Genomic DNA, 5,983 nt, shown 5'->3' on the forward strand with positions numbered 1-5,983 from the left:
GCGCGGTTCTGAAGATCCCACACCAGTTGGTGCAACCTGTCTAACTGACATAGCTAAAGTAGGCAGATGATAAGTTAGAGAACATATTAAGAGATCATATGCGAAGATGATTGTTTCGAACAAAATATATATATTAAAACAATACGCTATTGCAATGTACAAGAATATTAATATTGTCACGAAACTAGAATCCCATTAATATTGTCACGAAACTAGAATGCGGATTCAATTAAAGAGGGCGCGGTTCTGAAGATCCCACACCAGTTGGTGCAACCTGTCTAACTGACATAGCTAAAGTAGGCAGATGACCAGTTGGTGCAACCTGTCTAACTGACATAGCTAAAGTAGGCAGATGATAAATTAGTGAACATATTAAGAGATCATATGCTTTCTGACATTAAACAGAACAACAAAGCTTCAACCTGCCTTCATCGAAGAAACTTGGTACGTTCCCTGAAAGATTTGAAAGATCTTGCTACCTGCATGGTGCATAATAAGTTAGTGAACATATTAAGAGATCATATGCTTTCTGACATTAAACAGAACAACAAAGCTTCAACCTGCCTTCGTCGAAGAAACTTGGTACGTTCCCTGAAAGATCTTGCTACCTGCATGGTGCATAATATGTATTAGTTATGCCTCAGCAACAACTTAGAGAATGAAACTGGGTCATAAATTCTCCCACAGAAATATTAATTGCTACCTGCATGGTGCATAATATGTATTAGTTATGCCTCAGCAACAACTTAGAAAATGAAACTGGGTCATAAATTCTTCCACAGAAATATTAATATTGCCACGAATCTAGAATGCAATAGAAGTACTTGCCGTAGATTCCTATGCTTTCTTTTTTCTTTGTGCTTCTACTTTTAGGATGTCCATAATCAGAATCAATACATTCTAAATTTGAATTTTCCCACCACATAACTTAACTCTGAACGCAATAAACTTGACTCAGTTAATTAACCCTCTAAATTTAACGGACTCTTACATGCTGGATTAATTACAATTTCCAACCATATTTACATTTATATCCGATGAATATATCCAAAGTAAATATAATACTCCAGCAGCAAGGGTTAGGAGTTAGCATTTTGTTGGAAAACAAACAAAATTTGATCAATATAGACCAGCTGGGTATGGTTCATGTTTCACCAAGCCAGCCCATGGTAAATTCAATCAGATGTATCCACCAAATTTGATTGGGACTTTACACTGTGTTGTAATTCAATGTATCCACCAAATTTGATTAGGACTTTACAATGTGCTGTAATTCATTATGAAATTCTCTTATGGCTCCTACCATTTCTGACATCGGAATATCAACCATTCAAGTTGTACATAGACTCTGACGTTCTGGTGGCCATTATATTTGCTGCTTGTAGCACTAACGCAATATTATGAAAAATATGCAAAAGTTTTTGATAAACAAACAGGCTAATTTACATTTAACGGTGATCAAATATTATATAATGACGTAAAATGTTTTAAAGTTTGCACAAATTCTTAAATGTTATATACCATGGGTCGTAAGAGTATTCTATTACTCACATGCATCATATTGTGTATTAAAACTAATATAATTGGTTTTAATATAATTCAGCATCAAGATGTTTTTAAAACTTGCATAATTTTCGCATGCTGGATGTCCTGCCGATCGCTCCGGGTGTACCATTGCACGGGGTCCATAGGCTAGGGCTTGCTTCCTTAACTATCACCATCAACAAGATCTACGTTGCAGATGGCATACCTGCCTAAGTAATTTTTTAGTTTTTAATAAATGGATGTCTAGTGAAATTGTTTTTATATTGTTTTTGCAGATTTTTTTTAAATGATTTGTATTTGTCAGACTGGTGCTGAAATGGTAAAGAGAAGTAATTTTTAATTTTTGAAATCGTAAAGAGTAGTAATTTTTAATTTTTTAATAAAGAGATGTCTTTTTGCTCTAATCTTCCATCATGAAAACAGTGGTGGTATAACCATGAATCAGAAAACCTAAATAGATCTGCCAATGATGCCAATGAAGAGAAATTGAAATTTAGAAATCCAAGGTAAATAAACGCTGACTCCTCTCATTTTAGTTTATGTCCTCTTACATTCCACATTAATAACTGAATTTGTTGTTAATTCTGAAAGACACGATATTTGTGATTGTTCATTCTGAAATACAGATATAGTTACTGAATTAGTTTTTCATTCTGAAATACATGATATAAGACACTAAAATTTCTGAAATACAGGATATAGTTATTAATTAGTTTTTCATTGACACTAAACTTTCTGAAATACATGATATAGTTACTGAATTAGTTTTTCATTCTTAAATACATGAGATAAGACACTAAACTTTTGTTGTTCATTCTGAAATTCAGGTTACGGAATTGGTTGTTCAAAATTTGTTATTCATTTTGAAATACATGATATAAGAGGCTGAAATTGTTATTCATAATGAAAGATAGAAAATAAGATGATCGATATAGTTACTGAATTAGTTGTTCATTCTAAAATACATGAATTTGATGTTCAAAATGAAAGACATAAAATTAGATGGATTTTGTGTCATCGGAGAGCCTCACGTGGGCATGGAGGTTATTATTGATTTTTAGTGAGCATTGATTTTTTAATTTTGTAACTTATTCGAAAGGTTTATTGAATGCTCTTGAAAAAGAAAGTGCAAGTCCGCATCGATTTTTTTAATGTTGTAACTTTTTTGAAAGGTCTGTTGAACGCTCTTGAAAAAGAAACCACCGTCATCTTGTCACTTCACGGATTCCTATAAAAGATTGGGATTATAATATATCGTAACACCATCTTGTTACTTAACGGATTTCTATGAAATTAGATTGACATTCTAATGTATCCATTGTATTAAAGGATTGACAGGTGGGCATCCAGGCAGAGCATAGTTGATTGACGTCCATGCAAAGCATTCTTGAGACAGGTGGCCATCTATGCAGACCACTGTAAGGAGTCAAAATTGTTTGTGCTATAGCCATTGTTGCATCATCAGCCATAGCCTCGACATGATCAACTAGCTGCTCTGTTCATGCCTCCTTTAGATTACAGTAAGGACAGGTTGGTCAAGCCTCTGTTGTCGAGGCAAGGTAGTGAAGCACGACCTAAGGAGGATGAAACAAATTTCTTTGGGCCAGACATATAGGACCCTGTGAAATTGTATATTCGGCCTTTGTAAAAGAAGCAACAACCCATTTCAGTTTAACCATCAGCAAAGGCATAGTCATAGGTGGGAGCATAAAAGGCAGAGGCAAAGGCCTATATATCCCACCCGTTATAGTCCGGGCATTCTACCTTATTTCCGACTTCTTGACCGCTACTTATTATTTACCTAAAGATGCCAGAGGATTTGCAATTATTATATTCAGTATTTGCAAAAGCATTAGTAGCGATGGATCAAGATGGAGATCAAGTTCAAACAGAAATCCCATCAATTGGAAATTCAGTTAATCGAGATCGATACCCATATCCAATTGACATTGTTCCAATGCCATTCATCGAAGAACCAGTCCCCGGTAAACTGCTACTACTGAAATTGGTGCTTCTTCTGCATATAAAGGTGAAATTATGCTAAAATTGGTGTTTCTTGTGCATATAAAGGTGAAATTATTGCATATAAACATATACAAAATTTACAATGCTTCATTATTTTGGAAAATTAAGAGCAAACCCGAGATTCTAGACCCAATATAGACTAAATTTATAATTTATAATGCTTCAGTATTTTTGAAAATTGAAGAACCAGAAAACAAACACATATGGAAAATGCTAAAGGCTTTGTACATACATACCAAAATGTGCAATATTTTGTGTAAAATATCTTATTTTTTTAGGTTAGCCATGTGAAGAAGTTGTTGTTTATTATTCAATGTAATACTAAGTTAGGATGCTTCAATGTAAATGGATTACACGATGAAAATTATAGATGCACAGGGTAAGGCTAGTGTAATACCTTATTGAAGCGGATAAAGCTTAACTAAGATTCTAAACTCATGATAGCTCAGGAATAGGAAAAGGTATTACAGCTCTGACTGCCCGTATGGCTCTGTCTCTACATCAGGCAAGGCCTCTCTCTACCTCTCCATTCAATGATCAGCTTGGATCGGTCTAGCTGGCAATTTGCAGGCAGGAGGGCAAAGGGTTACAGGGGAGAGTCAAGTCAAAGCAGCTAGGCCTCATCAATGTGAATAATCACGAAGATACTTAACTGGGATACTCGCTGGCTGGATAATTGGCTACTCAACCAAGCTAATTGACTCCGCTGCTTGGCTTTGATCCCCGTCTGCCCTCATTCAACCAATATTTCATTTCTAAAACATCCATAAGAATTTTGCACTAAATCTACCCTTCGCCTAAAGAAATCTACTCCTTCGCCTAAAGAAAGTCACGGGACTGCTCGAATATAGATGGCACGGGACTGCTCGCTTTGGCAACAGGGGGCTCAGGAACTAGTATAAGGTAACCGCTATTCTTCCCTTCATGCTCATGGTAAAAGCGTCTACTAGTTGCACAAAAACTGGCCGAAGCCAAAACTGCGTCTACTAGCTGCACAAAAACTGGCCGAAGCCAAAACTAAGAAATGGCATGAACAAAACCAACTTCTGTAATCGTGGAACTGCTGTAATCCTGGAAAGTAAAATTAAGTCATTGTAAAATGAAACTTACAAGTTGTAAAGCTAAAGCTCCCCCTTCACAGATCCTGCTGCTCGACACTCTCTGCTCCTCTGCTCCTCAAACTAGCTGGTCGACAAAGGAGTTCAGGTCCGTAGTTGTGGGGGAAACTGCACTTTATTAAAGTCAAGACCAACGTGGACGCTATGCAAACATCTGGCATTTGCAGGATGCAGGACACGGCGAATATTTGAGTAATGTATTCGTAATGTATTCAAAAGCTTAATGTATTCCGGGTGTGTGCAGGGGTTGCCCTTCAGCAATAAAACAGACAGCTAGCTAGCTTCGGACATAGAGTTTTAGTGGGATCAATAATGCAGGCCAGGTGCCAAAAACAACCCAGCAATAAAACAAACAACTAGTTAGCTTGGAACATTGTGGAAGCCGTGCCAGCAACAACGTGGAAGTAGTGGGAGCAACAACGTGGAAGTAGTGGGATCAATAATGCAGGCCAGGTGCCAAAAACAACCCAGCAATAAAACAAACAGCTAGCTAGCTTGAAACATTGTGGAAGCCGTGCCAACAACAACGTGGAAGTAAAACATACGGTAGTATTCTGTAACTTTTTTAGAAATGTTGGCCAACAAAAAATTTAGATATTCCAAGTTTGTTTTTTTTCTAAGTTATGTAAAACTATTTATCTAAATATTCCAACTTTGTAATTTTTTAAATTTATATAAAATAGTTTGGATATCTTATCCAAAGTTTAGAATTACCTGCTAGCCAGCCAAAGTCAAGATATGCAAAGTTTGCAATTACCTACATGGACGCAAACTTAAGATATGGCAAAGTGCACTTATCCAAAGTTTTCAATTACCTGAATGAATGCAAACTTAAAGATATTGTAAAAAAAATGCATTGGGATACATGAATCTTGCAATAAGACTCCAAAGCTTATTGACCAATAAAAAAATACATAATATACTTTATATTATTTTCTAATATTAAAACTTTGGTTAAAATTTTGATGTACATATATATTTTTGGTCAAAGAAAAGATTAATAGGCAGTCAACGCTCTATCGATTGCTAATAGTCCCAGGCAGGGACTAATAAGTATTATATGGTAGTTTTTTTCTGCAGCTTAATAAAAAAATAGTGAAACTATTAATATATTAAAAGAATTAGTTACTATGTAAAATATTCAAAGTAAAATTATAGAAAAATTACAAATTTTTTCAGTCAACTTTAAATTAATATAAGTTTGACTACAAACTCAATGCAATATCTCTACATAACAGTACAAATAATAAATTTTGGGCTGCCTATTGTTCTATAATAAACAATAAGTTATTAAT

General features: G+C 35.2%; 1 long non-coding RNA gene across 5 annotated transcripts; it reads right to left on the reverse strand.

The window, feature by feature from the left end:
• Nucleotides 1-380: 380 nt before the first annotated feature.
• Nucleotides 381-5,093, reverse strand: LOC149222482 (uncharacterized). Of its 5 annotated transcripts, none has more exons than XR_016249435.1 (4): nucleotides 4,681-5,077; nucleotides 3,968-4,571; nucleotides 561-608; nucleotides 381-479 (listed from the first exon to the last, which is right to left on the reverse strand). It is a non-coding gene; the product is annotated as an uncharacterized LOC149222482 (long non-coding RNA). The 5 variants fall into 5 exon arrangements; XR_016249434.1 differs by having other exon boundaries at nucleotides 381-475; nucleotides 3,968-4,560; nucleotides 4,681-5,076; XR_016249432.1 differs by having other exon boundaries at nucleotides 3,968-4,560; nucleotides 4,681-5,076.
• Between the last annotated feature and the right edge of the window lie 890 nt (nucleotides 5,094-5,983).

This window comes from Pinus tabuliformis, chromosome Q (assembly GCF_031772625.1).
Source record: "Pinus tabuliformis cultivar Carrire ecotype Pingquan chromosome Q, CPIR1, whole genome shotgun sequence".
NCBI lineage: Eukaryota > Viridiplantae > Streptophyta > Pinopsida > Pinales > Pinaceae > Pinus > Pinus tabuliformis.